The sequence below is a fragment of the Orbicella faveolata genome, unplaced genomic scaffold (genome assembly GCF_042242905.1).
Source record: "Orbicella faveolata isolate gen_17 unplaced genomic scaffold, um_ofav_v1 contig_13, whole genome shotgun sequence".
NCBI lineage: Eukaryota > Metazoa > Cnidaria > Anthozoa > Scleractinia > Merulinidae > Orbicella > Orbicella faveolata.
This window is the reverse complement of record NW_028301540.1, coordinates 25,060,865-25,082,350: the sequence shown is the minus strand read 5'-3', so window position 1 is coordinate 25,082,350 and position 21,486 is coordinate 25,060,865. Positions and strand designations below refer to the sequence as shown.

Sequence of the window (21,486 nt, the reverse complement as noted above, 5' to 3'; positions counted from 1 at the left end):
GTTGTATTCTTTGTTGTTTGGCAGCTCCTCAGGCCGATCTAAGGCCATCCTCTCTTTTTCCTCTGTTTAGCGTCGTCCGACCGACCCAGATTTTCGCGTTTTCAAAAAAAAAAAAAAAAAAAAAAAAAAAATGAAGGCAATGACACATTATTTCAAACAATTTTAATCTGAAACATAAGCAGTTTTTTGCCTTACAGATTTTTAGTTTTTCCCTGTTCTCGTTTGATTTTAACAACAACGTCGACTTTTTCCTTCCTCCATTGCCGCGATGTTGACTTTGTAACCACACCTTGTTGTTTCCACAGATATTATGCTGAGGTACCGGGCCTCCTAGCTCCAGACTCCTTTTCCAATTTTATTTTTGCTTTTTTTGTTCCTTTTCCGACCGACCGACCCCACAGAAAACGCATTCGACAATAAACGAAAAAAAAAAAAGGATGGCCTAACGCGATTTCGGCGAGTTATCGTTCTGTGGGTTTCCACTACTCACAGAACGATAACTCGCCGAAAAATGCAACAAGGCAACAGGGTAAGTAGACTTTACTCACAAAATATAAAAATAATTGACGTTTTCAGCAAAGGCGTTGCGTTCCCATACAAACCTTTATAAATTCAAAGCGTTGTAACACAACACCTCCATATGCTGCAAGGCGAGAGTCACGTTTCGCGTAGTCAATTCTGTCGTTATGTAATGGTATATGCCACATGTCACGTTTCGCTGAAGGCTCGCAAAAAGTAAAAAGAAAAAAAGAAACATGTAACTCCTCGCATTTTGAGCTTGGGCCGCTGTGACCCTTAGTTCGTATCCTTTCGCGCATTCGTCTTATTACCATAAGACTTAGCGTTAAAAAAGGTGACGTTTTCCGTGAACCTCATTATGCATATGCTTCAGATTTCTAACTGACATTGTTCCAGCTGCGTGCCATATTTTCGCGCGCGGCCCCTAAGTCAGGCCGGTTATATTATTGATATAAACTTATCTGAAAATAACTCCCTGTCATTTATTTCTCAAGTTCGGTTAACTCTTAAAGATGAAATGACTCGGCATCAATTAAACTTGATAAAATATAACAAGAGGTTGACTTTTTACTCCATGTTCAAAACTGATTGTCATAAAGCTGAGTTGAGTTTTTGAATACAGTAAAGAATCCCTCGCATAAAAAAAGCAGTAAATAAATTTCGCCTCGGAAATCATCGATTACGGATTGAAACTGGCAGACAGAATTTGGCATACTTTCCTGTCACCTTTACGATAATTTACACTTGAATTTTTTGGAAGAAATAAATAGAAAATACAATCATTTTGATGTGTTAGATGATAGAACAAAAATTATTTTTATTTTCAAAAATGTTGACCCTATATCTGTAGACTTACAGCTGCCCTACATCCATTCATGCATCGATTACAGGCAGAATAATATTACTTAATCAATTAAATTATTGTAATTTAGTTACATTATTATAGCTGTATCGTGTTTTAGGTAATACCATGTACTAATATGGGAATACTGAAATAAATTGTTGTTGCTGTTGTTGTTGGTCAGGGCTGTTTGTCATTAGTCTGTGTGACATTAGACAAACGCAAGTCCTTAGTTTTCCTGGCATCACTTCTTGTTTATCAAAATAATCTTCAAGACTTAATTGAGATTTCTTGAACACTAGTCCGAAACAGGAATAGTTAAACTACCTAACCTCCAGACCCAGCTGATCATATCGTTCTCATGCTTTATAGAGTAAGGGCCTGTTTACAAAGAGAGAGGGTTACCCTAGCAAGCGGGTTGCTCTAGCACTCACACATTTCCTGTTTTTTTGTTGTTGTTTTTTTTCCTTCGTCGTGTTCACAAGAAAGCCAGGGTTACCCGGGTAGGCGGGTTACCCTATCTGCGTGCTAGGGTTACCTTAACTTTCTCCCTTGTAAACACTCCAGGTAGGGTTAACCGCCTACCCGTGTTAACTTTCTAACTGTTTCCAGACCCTTGAAGCATAACCGCGCATTAAGTTGTCCCGGGTTGTAGGGTTACCCTACCTGTGAAAGTTTGCTTGTATACCGGGGCTTTTTGCCCTCCAGCTAGATTTAACCCGCTTGCTAGGGTAACCCTCCCTCCTTGTACACGGGCCCTTAGAAGCTAGCCGCTGGTGTCTTTATATCGGTGCTAATCGCTTGTGTCATAATACCTTCAACTGGAAAGGTTTTAATACTTCTAAGAAAACAGCAGGAGGTAAAATATCCGCGCTTGACACCTTGCATTACACTTCAGAACGCACTGAAAGGGGAAATCGAGAAAAGATGGAAAAATTGTAACTGCTAAATGATTATGGCTAAATAGGGTTTTGTATACAACAATAGTCTGTCTACAAACCATCTGTTCTTGATGAGTTCGTCGAGAGCTCAAGCTAAAGACTACGAGTAGTCCCTCTTTTGCTTTGTCCGTCGTGCGTCAGGCGAAAGAAAACCGCGCTAATAAACATTCCGCGGGAGCTCGCTAGAAGGACTAAGCGAAAGAGGGACTATAGCGTTTCCGTGGGGTTTGGGAGCAAAGAAAGACCGAAAAACGGCATTTTCGGTGTTTTGCCAGCGCAGAAAATGGGGCTAGAGAGCCCCTTCACCACCACCGCCCCCGCCCCCGTCCCCGTTTTTACTCGCTCCATTTTTCGGGCTGTAATTCTTTTCTCCCGAACCCCACAGAAACGCCTGCAACGCAGGCTAGAGAGACCAGCAAAAGTATTATCCGCATAAGTTTTAAAATAACCTCCAACGCGACCGCGTCAGTTCCCATAGACTCACAAAAATATTTACATTCTTTCGTACTAAATATTTTCACAGTAACTATTGTTTAAGCGTAAAAGGTAATTTGTAAAAGTTTATATTTTTTACATACATTATTCTAACCTGGAAGCACAAATATAAGGAACCATTTGCAATCCCAAGCATGTTTACTGATCGCAAACAAACTCCGTGCGACTGATTCGAATATTTCCCCCGATGAATAGAAGTAGACAGTATTTTTACATTACCGTTCCTTGGTTCAGGCTTACTGTTATGGATCTTGCCTTTAGAGTACTTTTTCACCGATTCCAGACAATATTGGAGCGAACAATATACGACCAGATAAAAACTGAGCTATCCGTCGCGACTGGAACTAAACATATGCAATCAAACTACAGCCAGTGAAATATAGCTGTTCCCATGGTTAACATCCCAAAGCCAAGGTGATTCAAAGTCGTGCTCGTGAACATATAAAGTAAACTATAAATCACGAGGTAGTCTCTAGAAATCCGCCTTACAATTGCTCACTTACTCAGACTACTACCACTCTCGTTCCTAGAGTCTTCGTTCCTCTTGACCAGCGGTCGAAAAACGAGAGCTCTGGGAGCAACCATTTCAGGCATGCGCCATAGATGCAGACTGCACAGTGAAACCGGATGGGCAGAATTCGGTTATTTCAAAATGGTTGCTCCCAGAGCTCTCGTTTTCCAACCGTTGTTCAAGGGGAACGAAGACTCTGAGAACCACCACGAGGTGCGCGATAGTCTTTGCGCATATGACGTATGACATATGACGTCATTCAAAATAGCGTAGAAAATGCAGACATTCGACAAAATAGTCTCCCTTGAAACCGCAGGACACCCAAGATTATGAACTGCGGTCAGTGAAAGCAATAATCGCTTAGATAGATTTTCTCAAGATTAGGTACAAAATTGTAGAATATTTCACTTTGGTGCATGTGCATAAGCCAAAATGTGGACTTGAGGTTGTTGTCGTTTTTTTTTTTCCGGTTGCCGGTTCCCAATTTCTTTAGTGCCAGTTTCCTTTCCTTTTTCTCGGCGCTTTTACTCTCGCTACCTTTTGCGTTCCATATTCTTTCTGGCTGCCCTAAAAAGTTGGGTGTTAATTAAGGGAAAAGCCTGGAAATGGGACCCTGATCAATTATAGGCCATTTTACCACCATTTTTTGCACTAAAACTGATAACGTTGTTTTTCAATTTGCTACGTCAGAATGCCGTCGATATCCAAAAACGACTGTTGCGCGGATAGATCTATCCTAGCTCTACCATCTGCTTATTAAGAACATCTGGTGAGATTTGAATTGATGACGTCACAAGTGATACAAAGAGCACGACCATTAAGTAGCCGGATATGGATCCTTGGGCGTCAAAGGGTTGATACAGGGCGTTACATACAGATTCGACTGCATTCGTCTCCAAACAACTAGTTCAAAGTCACTCGAAAGTTTTGAGAAATAATCGCATGCTGCTTGACCCTGTTCGACTAACCTTTGCTTAGAAGGAAAAGAAAAGGGAAAGTTTATTAGAAGTTTCAGCATTTAAACGGTTGCTAATGGATCCTAGTTGGCTTCATAGTTTAGTTGCAAGAGAACTGCACCGGTATCGCAGAGGTCGTGGGTTTGAATCCCGTTCAAGCCTGATTTAATTTTCAGGCTTTAATTTCGCAGCTGCTCAGGTTGTGCACATAGCTGTAACGATCATTCATGTCTTTTCACCTTTCTCCCCAGTTAAAATGTCTGATCTATCATACATTCATATGTATCATATTTTTCCTTCTTTTGATCTTCATTTTCCTTTTAGGTCACAATTCTAGGCTAGAATAGCTTTTTTTAGGAGGCTTGCATATTTATTTTGATAACAAGAAACTACAGTTCGTCTGCTAAATTTTGTTCCCGTTCTTTTGTTCCTGCTCTACGCTGGCCACCAGATAACCTGGGATGAAGCGGTCTTGCTTCCTCCCAATGTCCCGCTCCCCCTCCTTCCCCCTTGCCCCGCACCGTCGAGAAAGGTAAAGGAACGCCTGATTGCAGACCAGCTATCAGCTCAGTAAAGTAATTAACAACGGGTTATATATACCAGAAAATCATCTCCTTTTAAAAGAAATGATCGCAACTTCTCGGCAATCTCGCAAACTCGTGGTTACTGGCTTATCATATCAGTAATTGTAAAGGAAACCTCTCTCTAAATGTAAAATAGTAAGCATTCCATAGATTTCTCCATGAGCCATAATCGATTATGGCTTCTGATTTCACTAATTAAATCGACTAATTATTGAAAACTGTGACAAGCTATCATGGCTATTACTAGAAAATCATTTGCTATGACAACTGCTGGGAAAATTATAGTTTCTGGTTTAAAATCAGTGATTGTAAAGGAAAATATTTTAATCGTTATAAGAATTCCTAATGAACGTCACTTAAGTTAATGCAACAGCTACTAATTATTGCTTGTGGTCAATCAATTATTGTAACCTGTGATGAGCGAAGATCAGATGTTGGCATTTACGTCTCCAACATGATTAAACCTGTTACTGGTATTCTTTCTACGATGACGGCCTCAGTTTCATTTCAGTGAATTTGAGTGAAAGAGTACCTCTGAAGTGGTGCCACCTGGCTCCTCGGTAATCACGTTTATCTCCCAGGTATTGTCCGTTTAGATTGGAGTTGTGGCAATTGCTGTACCACCAGGCGCCTGTATAGCGTACAGCACAGTTAATGTTGTTACCAGCTCTGTCATAATCTCTGTCTTTTGTGGTAAACGCCATGTTATTATGCCTTGCTAACGAATCTCCCGCTGTACCTGAATATGAACCCACTTCAAGTCGATACTGCGCCTGCTCATCACTAATGTTGAACTTGCCATATTTAGCGTACACTTTAACTCCGTTCCAGTCCTCCAGCTTCACTCGTAGAGAGCTCGGTCTAGAGACCGTCAGTCGGTGGATCTTGTCGTTTCCTAACCAGAACTCAGCACTCAGCTGACCAAATCCTGCTTTGTAGTCGTTCCATCCCCGATAGAAGTCTACCGAGCCATCTTGTCTTCTCTGAAAGACGGTCCAGCCTCCACCGTCACTGCCCATGTCACAGTAGACAGTAAATTGTCCTCTACCGTCTGGGTTGACAGAGTACAATCCACTTTGATTATGGCCTGATTTTAGCAGATCAGAGCAATCTAATAAAAAAGGAGAACGTTATGCGTTAATTTTAATCATAACATAGTGCGCGCGCTGGTCCTACCTTACTCCTATTGAGACATCCTGGTAAAAATTTGTGTAAATAACAAGACTTGAGCAGTTTTATTTTAAATGAAAACTTTCCGTCGAGTTTTGCTGCGAGCCGTATCTTTTTCTTAAAGTTTTGGCAATGCAAACATAATTTTGAACAAACCAAACCCTACTTCGAGTCTTTGAGCATTTTGATTCATTTTGGTCACATTTTCATTGAGTATTTATAACTTTGTTTGCCTACATTTTCATTAATTCGAATAAACGAATTTTCCTTGACAATTTTAGAAACCAATATAATGGGATCCTTTTTTTTCTTCACCGTGCTTTGTGAGAACTTTGTAGTGAATCACAAATAAAACATGTTTTAGCGCCCAAGTTGCTGTCACTATGTTATAAAAGAATTGGTTCATGCTTAGCGCGCGTACATCAGGTTATGGATTCACTTGGGAAGAGTTGCTCTCGGCTGTGCCTCGAGCAGTGCTCACGCTTTTTGAGTGCTCTCCGAACTTTCCGCGTGCATCCCGATAAGTCGATATACGCACGATAAGTATGGACCAATTATTTTTTTTAGTGTAACCTAACTCTAGAGAGAATTTCTAGTCAGTTATCTTGGCAGATAGTCATAGGAAGGAATCAGTTTTAGTCGAAGTTTCATAAGTTATAATTTTTCATAAGTTATAGTTTCATAGGTTATCGAATCATTCTTTTGGTAAAAAACACTGATGTTTTAAAACAGCATAAATATAAAATAAGGAATAACCAAAGCTTATTTAACTGCAAATTATGATTCTGACAGTAATTTTTTTGCTAAGATCTTTTCTCCGGACTGCATGCCAGACACGCTGTCCGAAACATGTCAAACGATGTATGCACTTAACCCTCGGACGTAGAAGCTAACTCATATACCCTACCTGACATTTTGGGACGTTTTAATAAAACAATCATAGGATCAACACTATCGAAGTCATCGTGAGTAGTGATAAGTTAATAAAGATGGTGAATTTTAAGCTCGGCAATGAAATGTTAACTTATCACTACTCACGATGACTTCGATAGGACACCTGTCATATATGAACTCAGTTAAATGACCTTGTTCTCCATGAGTTCTCGTAGCTAAGTGGATAGAGCACCCGGCCGGTGTTCGGGAGGTCATGGGTTCGATTCCTGTCGGGGATTGCGAATTTTTCTTTGTCCTACGCTCGTGTCATGTTGATTAATTAACCTTAACATTACAAGTAGACAACTGTATTAACTTGACGTTTCGTATGTTACAACATACGTCTTCCGAAGTGACGGTGATAACTTTTATAAAAAATTATAAATTTAACAATAAACCGAGGCACTGGTGACAATCTAAGAAAAATAATAATACAATTGATACTTATAAAAAAACAGCTTCTCACTGCTAAGGTTTTCATTAAGTGAGGATTTTAAGTCACCGATTAATAGCGTTTCTTTAATTTTACACGCATGTCAAACTTTCCAGTAGTAGCGAGGATTAAAAACAGTTGCAGTCAGGTTTTCTTTGCAGGAATCAATTGGAGCAAAGTATAGAATACTACTAGTACAGGAAAAAAAATCCTTTCCTAACTATAAAACTAAGACACTTATGCACATGATAAGAGTATGAGACCTTATTAAAAGAGAAGACGCACTTTAAAAGGGATAGCTCCTCTCTCGCGGTTCTCGTAATCGCCAGATGCTGTAGAATGGCGCACAACCTCATTTTCAGGGCTCTCCCCTCAGGAAAAAGTCCGGGAAACAAGGTTGATTGGCACACAGACCATTGTTGCTGAAATGCGTCTTCTTGAGCCTTCAACATGAATGGTTTGCGGTCTTTCGTATTATAACATGCTCAATTCGTGGTTTAATGTTTAACATAGTACTGAATAAAGCGACTGTTTGCTTCGTGGCGGACAATGCGCCATATGAGAAGGAAACTCGGATCGAACCGCTTTGCTTTAATCACTAGCGCTAACACTTAAGTTTTAGTTTCTAAGTTTTTGTCAATTCGGCTTTACTTATTGATTTGTTTTTTCTTTTAGCCGATTCTTCAAAGAAAATCTCGAAAGATGCCGGCTTCTTGTACACTATGCATACGGATCAATACGCTCCTGCGATAGACATCATTTGACTTGTGGACGGATTAGAGAGAAACTAACGGGAATATTGGACTAACCCAAAGAAAACCTTTCGTACAGTATTAATTGTGCACGCAACACCGTACAGCATCTAATAAACGTAATGATGCATGATAATGGAGTGTTGATGTGGTGAGTGTGCGCTTGCGACTAGCCTGACGTTGGCAGTTTTATGGACAAGCTTTTAAGCCTTTTAAAGCCTTCCAAATATAGCTAAATGTTTGCCTCCGGTTTACTTGAAACGAAAGCGTTGCCACGAGTTTTCGTCGACGAGAGATTCAGTCGTGAGAACTTATGACTGTAAAGTAAATAAATTGCAAACTTCATTTCTAAGTATTTCTTTGTCACAGGGTAAAAAGGTTATTTGTTTGTCAGCGTTTTTGAGCACTGCGTTTCTTATTAGTCATAGAGTTACCTCAGACTGTCAGTTCCTTATTCTCTTTCATGACGTGACACATATTGCCACCCAAAACAGGCCGTCTTTTCGTTTCCCAGTTCTAGATGCTTCTCTTTTCTTTCTTTTAGCGCAAGCTAACTCTCTTTCTGCGACAAATATACAGTTTTGCCATTCATAACTTACCGGTACCACTTGCTATAGGTCCCACTCGAACATCACTTATTGCCTCGACAGCAAACACTCCTGCACTTGTTGCCACACAAATATAGATCCCAGCATCCTCTCTTCTCAAATCTCTTAAGATAAGTGCCTCCCCTTTTCTCTGACTCCTATTCACGAGCAGTGCTGTTTCTTGTCTTTTCCAACTGATGACTGGTCGTGGATCGCCAGTAGCATTGCAGTTTAACGTCCAAGTTTCGCCGGTAGCAGCAAACACCTTTACAGGTGGCTTAACGGTAAACACAGGAAGGGAAACCACAACTAGTTAAGTTTTCCTTTCAGCATTTCCTAAAAGGTTGACCGCTGAACAGAAGTATGCGTCAGAGTCACTTTTACGGACATCGGAAATTTTTAAGACACTATTGTTATAGTGCGTCCTCCCCTGGGGTAACTGACCAGACGACTTCCTCCAGGTCACCACTGGTGCAGGGTATCCGGTAACGTGACAGGTTGGTAGAGTGACGTCACTTCTTACCGTGACGAAATTAGGTCCCGGTTGAAGAGAAACTTGAGGATAAACTGCAACCAAGTAAATATCATTAGGCCTGGTCTGATTTAGAATTTTTGATTTCATTTTTTTTTCCTTTTCAGGGGTAACAGCTGAAATGATAGCCTTCTACGCAGGCATCCTTATGGCTCGTCACGCAAGATTGAAAGATTGCGTGACGAGCCATCTGGACTTCCGTGTAGGAGGCTGAGAATTGGCAACTTTTACTTGATAGTTGAGAAACGTTAAGATAATTGTCAGCTGAGTAGATTGAGCTTTTCCACCTCGATAGAGTGGGGTATAGCAAAGCATTATGCTCGTAACTAATTAAAGTTAGCCACTTTCACGTATGTCTGGACGTATGGGATATATAGAAAGTGTTGTTGGATGCTTACGCCGAAATAAAACGGCGCGAAATGGCACGCTATATGACGAGTCATGGTTCTAAACCCCTTCTAACAATATGGCTGCTTAGTGTGGTGTAGTGAAAGCTGTTTTAAGTTTCTTTTGCCATGGAGAACAGAGGATTGTGGAAAGACAATAAGCCATCTGACAATAAATCTCAAAGAACACTTAATGATTTTATTGTAGTAAAAATACGTCTGTGTAACTTTCTTGGCATAAAGGAAAAGCAATCAAGTATAGCTTTAGATCCTATGAGCTTTATAAACTCTACTGCTTGTCTAAGAGCAGCGGGAAGTACGAAAAATTATGTGATCATCAGACCACTAAAAAGTCAATGTTGGAAAAAAGATGACTTGGAGCTTCTTAGAAGTTCTGTGTACCAGTCTTAAACTCCCTATTTGCATCAAACCTTGGGGTAAGAGGGGAGGGGGCGGTGGGGGGACTATATACCGCCCTCGCTGATCTGGAACTTTGTGGATGTTCTTAAAATTTGTCAGGGTAAATTTGAATGTGTCACCAATCACTGTGCTCGGGCTACATATCTTGACACTTCAATAGAAGTTCTTATCGTATCTTGTGTACCAATTGTTTGGTCTCGTAACTTGACGTTTATATGGAAATGCAACCAAGTTTTTTTTTTCACTGAGATTTAAATTTTTTTTTTAAGGTTTGACTTTCTGTTTCAGCGAGATTTTGGATTGTAAAGATTTTATTCTATCATCTTTACTCTTGTTGTATTTTCATAATCAATTTCTTGTGTTCAGATAATTTAATTTTGGAGTTATACAAAACAAACTGCTGTTATCGCAGCTTGTTTTACATCCCTTCTCAAATTGAAAGGGCCGAAGTGTTCCGGCATTTGTGGGAAATTTTGGAAGTTAAGATAGCGTATTCAAAATGGTGGACATTTTCAAATATGACGTCGCCAGTTTAGGCGTGATATGACGTCATGTTTGACACGTGATTATCAGTAACTTAAACAAAGTTTTGAACACTTAGCATGCCATAAAAAAATTGACTATTAATTTTTTCAAGAGGTTTTTGGATATACAAAGGGAGCGGGATGATCAGAAAGCCTAATTAGGCTCCCGAACGAACGAATGAACGAACAAAGCCCGGGAAAAAATAGGTTAAGGTCTTCGGAAAGTGATAATAGGCATAGTTGATTCTGTACATAACGGCCACCCTCAGGAAATCAGTTTTTTGGCTGCCCTGACGCTAAATGGGACTTAGTTTTGCTGGAAAAGCATTTTTTTTTTTTTTTTTTTTTTTTTTTACCAAACAGATACATTTCCCCAAGATAAGGTACAAAATTGTAGAATATTTTAATTTGGTGCATGCGCATAAGCATGTACCAAATTAAAATATTGTTGTTGTTTTTGTTGTTGTTTTTTTGATTGCCTGTTCCGAATTTTTTATTGTCCGTTTCCTTTCCTTTTTCTCGGCCCTTTTACTCTCGCTACCTTTTGCGTTCCATATTCTTTCTGGCTGCCCTAAAAAGTTGAGTGTTAATTATGGGCAAGCCTGAAAATTGGACCTTGATCAATTTGTATAGGTAATCATACGGTTTTTCTTGTTCAATTTGGAATTAACTTGCACGAGTGAACTTTTCAAAAAGCTGAGATTGTCCGAGCCACTTCGGCGAGTGCAATTTCAGCTTTTAGAAAGACTCACATGAAAAAATTTGCGTAGAGGAAGTGCCGGAAGACCTTTCTTGAAGCCATGTTTTCTCATTCGAGAAAACTTGGGCACCAAATTTTGGTCCTCAGTTTACGTTATATCATTGTCTTCGAAAATTTTCTATTGTCTTTCAGCCAATCATAATTCAGAATTACGATGTGTAATTTGCACTGGTGTTACACTTTTTGCACCGGTGTTACACTTTTTGCATTGGTATTACACTTAAACTGCACTGCTCTCAGCCAATCAGAATCGAGTAATTTTTTTATGTATATTATTATAGGTATAATGGACCATTTTACGACCATTTTTGCACCAAAGCTGATAATGTTGTTTTTCAATTTGCTACGTCAAAATGCCGTCGATATCCAAAAACGACTGTCGTGCGGATAGATCTGTCCTAGCTATACCATCTGCTTATCAGGAATATCTTATGACATTTAAATTGATGACGTCACAAGTGGTACAAAGAGGACGACCATTGAGTAGCCATATATGGCTCCTTGGGCGTCAAAGGATGTTTAAGGGCGTTATATACAGGTTCAACTTCATTCGTCTGCAAACAGCTAGTTAGCAGTCACTCGAAAGTTCTGAGAAATAATCGAATGCTGCTTGACCCTGTTCGGCTAATCTTTGCTCAGAAGCAAGTAGAAAAGGGAAAGTTCATTAGAAGTTTAGGCATTTAAACTGTGGTTAAGGGATCCTAGTTGGCTTGATAGTTCAGTTGCAAGAGAACTGCACCGGTATCGTAGAGGTCGTGAGTTCGACTCCCGTTCAAGCCTGATTTAATTTTCAGGCGTTGATTTCACAGCTGCTCAAGTTCTGCACATAATCGTAATGATTGTTCATGTCTTTCACCTTTCTCCCCAGTTAAAAAGTATGATCTATCATATATTCACTTGCAGAAAGGTCTATGGCAGCCCTTGGCCATAGCTCCAGATCTCTCCATGATGGTACCATCGTATGATTCGAGTTATTTCACTACCAGAAGAGAACTTCTTTTCTGTCCATCCTATTTTGCATCATAACATAGGCTACCCTGGAGACGCCACTACTCTGAGGGAGAGCTCTGTTTTCTCTGCCAACCGTGTTTGGCCGTATTTCTGGTTTTTTTTTTTTTTTTTTTTTTTGATCTTCAAGTTTACTCAGTGCGTGAGTTCCGGGGATGGGGCGGGGACCAGTGCTAACCCCGTCCTCCTTGTAGTCAAGTCGCCAAGTGTGTTCCAAACTTCAAATCCCTTAACAGACGGACCTTCAAAGCCGTTTTAATTTAAATTTGTCAAGATTAACTGAAAGCTGAAAAATAGCTCGAACTGTTAACCAAGAAATGGTTTAAATTATAACTGATAACTGAGGATCCAGTATCACCAGGCATACCCTCGAGATACAACCTTATTTCTCTGAGTGTAGTGTTTGTTGGAGTAAACTAAGATGCATTCACCTTGAAACGCTTCTTTGTTCACCTTTATCTGTTTACGATGACTTTTTCAGTTCACCGCACCATAAAATGGCTTCATCAGGTCGGAAATGTCGAAATCGACGTAACTATTAATCAAACTTTTAAAGCAACTGAATGTTGTAGCTATTTTCAAAGAAAAGTCAACGCTACATTCGTCTTATTTTAACCGTAAGGAAACAGAGAGAGGTTTGGTTTCTGCTAAAAAGCGAACTTTGCGTGCTTCGAGAACGACAAACGTTATCTGCAAAACCTGCGTACTGTAGCCACTTAACCAGAAACTCACCATTTACTGTTAATCGCACCACTCCCGGCTGTGAATTCCCAAGAATGTTTGTTGCTGAACACTGATACACGCCTGAGTCACTTCCGGTCACCTTCTTTAACTCTAGCTTTCCACGTGAAACCGCTGACTGAGTGATTGTTGAATGACTGTTCAGTTTACTCCACGTTACTGCAGGCTCAGGATTACCGCTGGTTGAACACTGAAACGAGGCTGTTCCACTTTCGTTCACTGTCAACGTCATCGGAGAAACAACAACAGCAGGAGATGATATCGATTCACCGGGTTCGCCTTTAGTTCCCGGTATGCCAGTGGGTCCTATGTCTCCTTTCTCGCCTTTATTTCCAGTCTCTCCCCGTAGTCCTACAGGTCCCACAATGCCTTGCTTGCCGCTCTTTCCTGGCGATCCCATAACACCTTTATCTCCCTTGTTTCCAGTCCTTCCTGTGTGTCCTCTTGGTCCTGGAGGACCGGGAAGCCCTGGGGGACCTGGCGAGCACGTGACACCCTTTGACTGACAGAGATGCAGTCTCCACTCTAATAGAAGTTTGTTGATTTTGAGAAACGTTTCCGCTGTGCGTTGAGTTTCTGTCGAATTCTCTGTGAAGTCAACGTGACGGCTGTGTCTGCTGAGTTTAGAAGGTTGAATTTCTAGGAAGAAAAGAAAAGTGTATTTGAACGAGAAGACTTTTAACCAAGCTAGCCTTTACAGCGCTTTCAAAGCTTGGCACGTGATTATTTTCAATGCTTTAGTTTAGTTTTTAAGGCAATGAGGTTTAAAGTGTTTGTTCTGCAACCATTGTGCGAGAAGCGAATAGCGTACGAGATTATCACCGCAACGGAAATGCTTGGTTTTTTCTCATTAATTAGACTAAAATAGTAACTGCAGCATCCGTGAATAACATATCCTTTGTTCATTTCCTGATGCCGAAACTATCAAAAATCGACTGTAAGCTTGCACAGCCGGAGAAAGACAAGGAACTATAGTTTATCACTGTGTTATTCACAGTTGAAGAGTAGTATCTCTGAACATGATTTTTTTATAAATTTGTCTGCATGGGATTAAAGAAAACTTGACCTGGCAACCCTCTGTTTCCTTTGCGTGTTCACAGCACAAACGGAACAAGCAAGAACATGTTCATTCTTTATTCATTTTAACTCTTAGCTATTTCTAGTCTTTCTAACCCCGTACGGTATTTACATTGGGCAAGCCATGATTCTGATGATTGTATTCTTTGATCTTAACACTGCTTAAACTTACGTTACATAAGACGCACGTACCAGGAGCATTTTTGATTATCTTCATGTCTACGTCGTTTAACGAAGACTTGGCCTCCGCAACGCTTTCAAGAGCGTTTATTCTTTTCTTTTGCTCGTATAGTTCCAGCTCAACTCTTAAAAAGCCGGCGCAGTAAAACACAATGGAGAGAACAGAAACAATAGAAGCAAAAGAAGGGATACTTTTCTTTTGAACAGTCATGATCTTGGTGATACTGGAGCAATGCCCAACTCTACAGCGAGTTGTAGTGGATACAGTCTGAATAGTGGGTAACGGTATAAGTACTGCTTCAGCTGGTTATGTGATACTGAAATCAAGTGTCTGAGTAGCATGCCAAATTTTCACTTAATCATGTGAGGCAATTCATCTTCAGCAGTAACGGGAACTTTTTCTTAAGCGACAAATTAACAGACAGTAACAATTTTTAATAGGGATAATAGAGCACTCTCTGACATCTATTCATAAAAAAGTTTTGAAAGCACTGCAGTTTTCAGTTAAGTAAAACAATTCCTTATAAAAGTGAATCGAGTACAATAACGTAGCAGAAATTAGACAAACTAGCTCGCTTGGTTTACCTTTTTTTAAATCAACACTCCTGGCTAGCTAGCAAGGGACGAAGTCGCCAAATTTCATTTCTAACTGCAAACTTTTGTGCTAGTTACGCAGCTTACTGATTTGGATAATACATCTGTTCTTTCTGAAGACGAAAAGATTATCAGCGAAATAGACCTGACGCCACCTCTCTTGGGCAAAGAAGGAAAAATATTACAGTAAATGGAGAAAGTCAAACTTCGATTGCTTGAGAGTGATTATGTGAATGACAACTAATTAAGGAAAGAACACCCAGGAGAAGGTTTTTGATCAAATTTGGGACAGTCATAGATTTGCTGTGAGGCGAAAATTGCTTTTAATTTTTCAAACAAATCTCTGTAACTTTGCTCGTGTACTGCGACTCGCTTTTACAGACGTATGCGCTCAGAAAAATATAAACCTTAATTGTGGCTTTCCTAGCGAGGCTATTTCGAATTAACTTTATCAGTGAGTTGTGAGGAGTTCGCTCGATTCGCAATTTTCCCAAACATCTACTGAATTTTTTGCCTTTTTGCCCCGTCCCCTCCCCCAAAAAACAAGATGGTTGCGTCAGAAAGTGTGAAAAGATTGCTGGGTCTCAAATCATCCACAAATAGCATACGGAGTACGGACCTCTACGGAACAGTTCTGCAAAGTAACAGCATTTCAGCTGGACGGAAAATATAGGCTGGTAAAATGTATAAGCTTTTCTTTTCTGTCGTGCACACGAGAAAACGACTACAAAGCAATCTGGTTCCGAGGTTAGCTCTGTCCGTTTAAGAAATTTGCCCACTAAGTTTACGTTAATATGTTGTAAAGGTAAGAATAACGTGACAAAACGTGACAAATAATCTGCTTTGATTACATGATTACGGCCTTAAATATAATCTATCTATAAGCCTTTTATGTTAAAGTATCCGCGAAAATATTCCTACCGCGTGTCGCGTGGAATATATATAAAAAAAAAACTAGCTCGTGCTTTCCGTCTAAAAACATGTAGGAACATTAGTTCCTTCCAACAAGAAGATAATCATACGATTCTGCTCTGATTAGCTCCTAGTTCCACTGGATTTACGTAACTGTTCACCCATATCTGTAAACTGCGGTTATGTTGTAATTTTAATTACAACATACCGCAAGCATATATTTGTATATTAAAATATAAAAATATATGCTTGGGTCACTCCTCATAGGAGAAGGGCTGTTAACGCACACTCTTTTGCAGAGTGTTCAGTTCTAATCTGTGATCACATATCGTGAATGGCCTTTTTATCAATATCTTCTATGCAGTAAACAATTGCAAAATGTAGACTACAAGTAGTCTCTCTCTCGCTCAGTCCATCCTGCCCGGGCGTGGCACGAAAGAAGGAAAGTATGCCCGCGTGAAATATTGGGGCGAGAAGCGCACGAAAGGAGCTAGGGACTACCAACAAAGTTCCCAGGATTTTGCCCGGCCATTCACTTCTTGAGGTTAATTTACGGTCTTGATTCAGATTTCAGATTCTGTCTTGCTTGACAGACTAAGCGAGAGAGGGACTACTTGTAGTCTATGCAAAATGCCATTTGGTCAGTAAACACCTAACACAATTCGTTTTGATCGGATTGGGATTGTTTAATTCAAGAGATAGCTCTCCAGCTGATACATTGTACATCGTGTTTTATTACGTACTTCCTGGAGTTTGCTGCATGTATAAACTTGATTCATTATCTTGAACATTGAGGAAAAAATTCTAAGAAGATGTTAACTGATGTGAAAGCAAGGGAAAGAAGAAACGAAGGCTAAAATATTAAAGTATCCACAATTTCCGACCAGAGCAAAAATTTTGATTTCTTGACATTCTGCCACAAAATTAAATTATATCAGTGATCTGTAATCTACATAACTACTTTGTTCCTTTTAATCGTGCACTTCTTTCTGAAAATACTTGTTAATATTTTTGCTCTTTAAAATCTTAATTTTATCCCACGTTTTAAATGTATTTGATTGTCATAATTTTACTTAGCCCAATATAATTTCAATATAGCTCACCTGCCTCCAAATCGCTTTAATTCCTAAAGCTTAAGAGCATGTCCACCAGAGGACCAGGCAGAGGTGATACATGCCATCTCACCGATTTCAGTGAAACTTGGCCAGATTGAAGGGCATACCCAATAACTCAAAAAGCCAAAACGGTTTCAAAATTGCAATTTTCCGGGGGGAGTTACACCACCCCCTACTTTTTTCACATAAATTTCTTTAAATACTACACTAAATGAGGGTAAAAGTAGGGGGCTCTTAAACCTGAGCAATTCATCCAATTCAATTGTGGCTATACATGAACGGGAGTTTCATGTAATTTGATTGATTACCTGTCAATCAATGTAAGCTAATAACTATCCATGTAAAATGGCATAGCAAAGTATGGTGATTTTGAGGCCAAATATCTCCTGTGGCCAAGTCCCTCCCAAAGAGATATCTATACCACGGTTCAGTTCCACCTTTGGTCTGTACGAATTATCAAAAAAATTTTTGGGACCTGCCATTTTTTGTTCGCAGATCGAGCTCAAACCCTGCACATCTTGCACAAGATTTCAGTTTAATGACTGACATCGTAAAAGTTCCTGCATAAACCGCACCCGTAGATTAGCCATAACCCCAAGATGGAAGCTCAAATATTGAAAAGCAACGTAAAGACAATAAAGTTTGAAGTTCCAGTGAAGTTTTAATTGGTATAAAAAAAAAGACAACCAAGTGCGGTTTCAGAACACTGATACAGCGGCTGTTGCGAGCCTTCAAATGCATTTAAAAGTCTTTAGATAACAAATTTTCACTTGTTATACCTTCTCGTCTTCCTAATTCACTCTTCTTAAACTTGAGATTTTCTCTTGATAACATTATCGCTTCGCCGGAACACTCCATGACATTAAACTTCGTACACCATATCGAAACGATACGAATTAGTGCTTAGTAGCCAAGCTTTGAAATGTGGAGAGGAGTCTGGGCATCACAATACACAAGAGGACACTTATTTACTTTAGAGGGATACTACGTACCATCAAGAGAAAAACTTCAAAAAACAGCAGGAGAAAAACTTCACACAGACGAGTAGTTGGATAATCCAATGGATAAATGTTACTGTAAAAGTGATAGCAGTCGCAGCTAAACTAGAAGAACTAATAATGATAATTATTTACAATGCTAATAATTTTATCAAAAAGCATCAACAGTGCATTATAATTCTCAAATATTAAATATTTTAACGCTAATTGGGCATATACTCATCTCTTCTGCAGTTAATGAACTGTGTAACCAAAGGCATGTATTCCTCATCTGCCTCTTCAAAACTCTCCTTTCAAAAATCGACTCGAAAATCTCTTGGAACCGTATCTACGTATAAAATACTCTTGTGTTACCATAACAAACTAATAGATAACTGAGTACACATGTGTAATACCTCACTTGATGGTTCTTCTGGTGGTAACAAGAATCGCACGTGCGCTTGTGGATCAACAATGGTGCTGTCAGCCTTCTCCATGGGTAGGTCTGCTGAACTTTGTTCCTCTCTCTGCTCCTGGGGCGGTGAAGCATTTGCTACGAATTTCATGGCAGCTTGATGTTTCCCACGACAAATTCTAGAAATACCTGTGTTCATAGAATATGACATCATTTATTTGTAAGGCCAGATTTTCTCCGCTTTCTCGAACACCGACTGGTAATCGAGCTTATAATTCTTGAAAACAAATCAAGGTAGGAATTCGTACTTTAGCTGGATTCGAAGATAAAAAGACAAAGCAGTTTACCTGCTCCAACGGGGACAACAACATTCCATTTAGTCTTGATTTCCTTTAACATTCGCTGGTTAACACCCCTCTCCCTCTTACCCTTACGATTTCCATGGAGTGGATGCTGACATTTTGTCGAGGCCTTGAACTTGACGCCTAACTGATCCCGGTGTTTTGGACAAATTGTGAAGTCACGGCCGCCTTCATCAAACAACCCCACGCGTGCAAGAATTAGTTCTTTCTCAGAAGAGACACTTGTTTGGGTACAGAGATTTGTCGAAGATGAGCACTTATATCTCTAGCAAGAGCTCAGAGGAAGAAGCTCGTTTCCTTGGGATGAAATATCGCAGTGAGAGTCACAGTGCCAGGCAAAGGAACAGGAAAGATTAGACATTGTTTTCACAACGTAAAGGTCACGAAGAAAATGACTTTGTTGTGCCAAGGTCCCACTTACAATCGCAGACAAAGTTGTTTACTTTTGAGTGTAGATGTTATTATTTGGCGCACGAAACATCACAGTTCATGTTTCGCTGAAGTTTTTAAACAATAAGTTCAAGAACAATTTCACAAAAATATATTTAATAATAGTCGTTAAGAAATGCTGTTAAAAAGAAAAAAGGAAAGGTACTTTGAAATAAACAAGGAGAGGAAGTGTTTTATTTAAGCTGAAAATGGACAGTAACTATGAATGTCCGTAATTTCCTGTCTCGGCTTATTGGAGTAATAGTTTTCTGAATTTTTTCAGGGAATGTCGGGTTAATTTCTTTTTTCCAAGTTCAGGGTCATGAAATTGTTCTTGAACTTACTATTCAAAAACCTCGGTGAAACATGAACTGGGATATTTCGTGACGCCAAAAAGTAAACAAAGCAAGAAACCTCGGCGCATCAGTGAAAATGTTTACAGTAGGAATAGTCATTTATTTCCTCCTTTCAATCAATTTTTTTGCCCGTCAGAAACGCAAATGTTTTGGGGAAATGCTAACATTTTTTTTCGTTTTATGCTGTGATGTTCTCAAGTCTCTCAGTGAACGTGCAAACGATATAACGCACGTGAAAATTATCGCTCGGCTCATACACGTTATGTATGCGTAATAACACTGTGCGGTATTGAAAAATAATTTTTTCCTTGGGTACGTCGGCCTTAATGTACATTTTTCTTTAATTATTATTTCCAGTGAATTTAAGAGGGGGTCGGTAAGGGGGGTAAGTAGGGGGTCCGTTGACCAGGGGTCAGTGTTTTGTCGTAGCCCCTCTATTACGCGTTGTGATGCCCAGACTCCCGGCTCCACATTTCAAAGTTTGGCTACTAAGCACTAATTCGTATCGTTTCGATATGGTGTACGAAGTTTAATGTCATGGAGTGTTCCGGCGAAGCGATAATGTTATCAAGAGAAAATCTCAAGTTTAAGAAGAGTGAATTAGGAAGACGAGAAGGTATAACAAGTGAAAATTTGTTATCTAAAGACTTTTAAATGCATTTGAAGGCTCGCAACAGCCGCTGTATCAGTGTTCTGAAACCGCACTTGGTTGTCTTTGTTTTTATACCAACTAGGACTTCACTGGAACTTCAAACTTTATTGTCTTTACGTTGCTTTTCAATATTTGAGCTTCCATCTTGGGGTTATGGCTAATCTACGGGTGCGGTTTATGCAGGAACTTTTACGATGTCAGTCATTAAACTGAAATCTTGTACAAGATGTGCAGGGTTTGAGCTCGATCTGCGAACAAAAAATGGCAGGTCCCAAAAATTTTTTTGATAATTCGTACAGACCAAAGGTGGAACTGAACCGTGGTATAGATATCTCTTTGGGAGGGACTTGGCCACAGGAGATATTTGGCCTCAAAATCACCATACTTTGCTATGCCATTTTACATGGGTAGTTATTAGCTTACATTGATTGACAGGTAATCAATCAAATTACATGAAACTCCCGTACATAACTCATGTAGGACTACTCTACACACATGTATAGCTGCAATTGAATTGGATGAATTGCTCAGGTTTAAGAGCCCCCTACTTTTACCCTCATTTAGTGTAGTATTTAAAGAAATTTATGTGAAAAAAGTAGGGGGGTGGTGTAACTCCCCCCGGAAAATTGCAATTTTGAAACCGTTTTGGCTTTTTGAGTTATTGGGTATGCCCTTCAATCTGGCCAAGTTTCACTGAAATCGGTGAGATGGCATGTATCACCTCTACCTGGTCCTCTGGTGGACATGCTCTTAATTTTCACGCTCTAACACTGAACAGTCGGATTAGCGATGATCGCGGCCGGTTAAAGTAAAATACATGTAGCGATTTCTGAGCTGTCGGTTAAAATGACAGCCCACTTTTCAGCTCAGGAAATCTTGCAGATCTCAAAAAGAGTCAGTTCTCAGCTGACAGTTAAAAAGTTGACCAAATCTCACTGACTCTAGCTATCAGTTTTTCCCTGCACAGACTCTCCTAAATAAATACTAATCAGTATTCTCTCGATCCATCCTGCACAACCAACAAAAATGTCGAGTGGAATAAAGAGAAACTACAGTAGGCTAAATTTAAATCTAACGAGTCCACAGATCATAGAAGCGAAAAATGATATTAAATTGGAATGATTTTAACATGAATGTACATCAAGGAGTGTTAATCAAAGGGTAGCGATGAGAGATGAGTATAAGCTCGCGCTGAACGCCGGACATCAGGTAACCCTAGATAGGCAGTTGTTTTGCCGTCTCCCCCACCCCCCACCCTCATGGTCCATGGTCTCCCCCCTTCACCATCGCAAAGAGAGAAGTAACGCTTGATTGCGGAACAGTT

At 39.8% G+C, this 21,486-nt stretch overlaps 1 pseudogene across 1 annotated transcript; it reads right to left on the bottom strand.

Annotated features, from left to right (window-relative positions):
- Positions 1-1,301: 1,301 nt before the first annotated feature.
- LOC149115763 (uncharacterized) lies at positions 1,302-14,586 on the bottom strand (annotated as a pseudogene). Its single transcript, XR_016206125.1, has 4 exons — positions 14,363-14,586; positions 13,085-13,732; positions 8,735-9,289; positions 1,302-5,958 (listed from the first exon to the last, which is right to left on the bottom strand). The product of XR_016206125.1 is annotated as an uncharacterized LOC149115763 (transcript).
- Between the last annotated feature and the right edge of the window lie 6,900 nt (positions 14,587-21,486).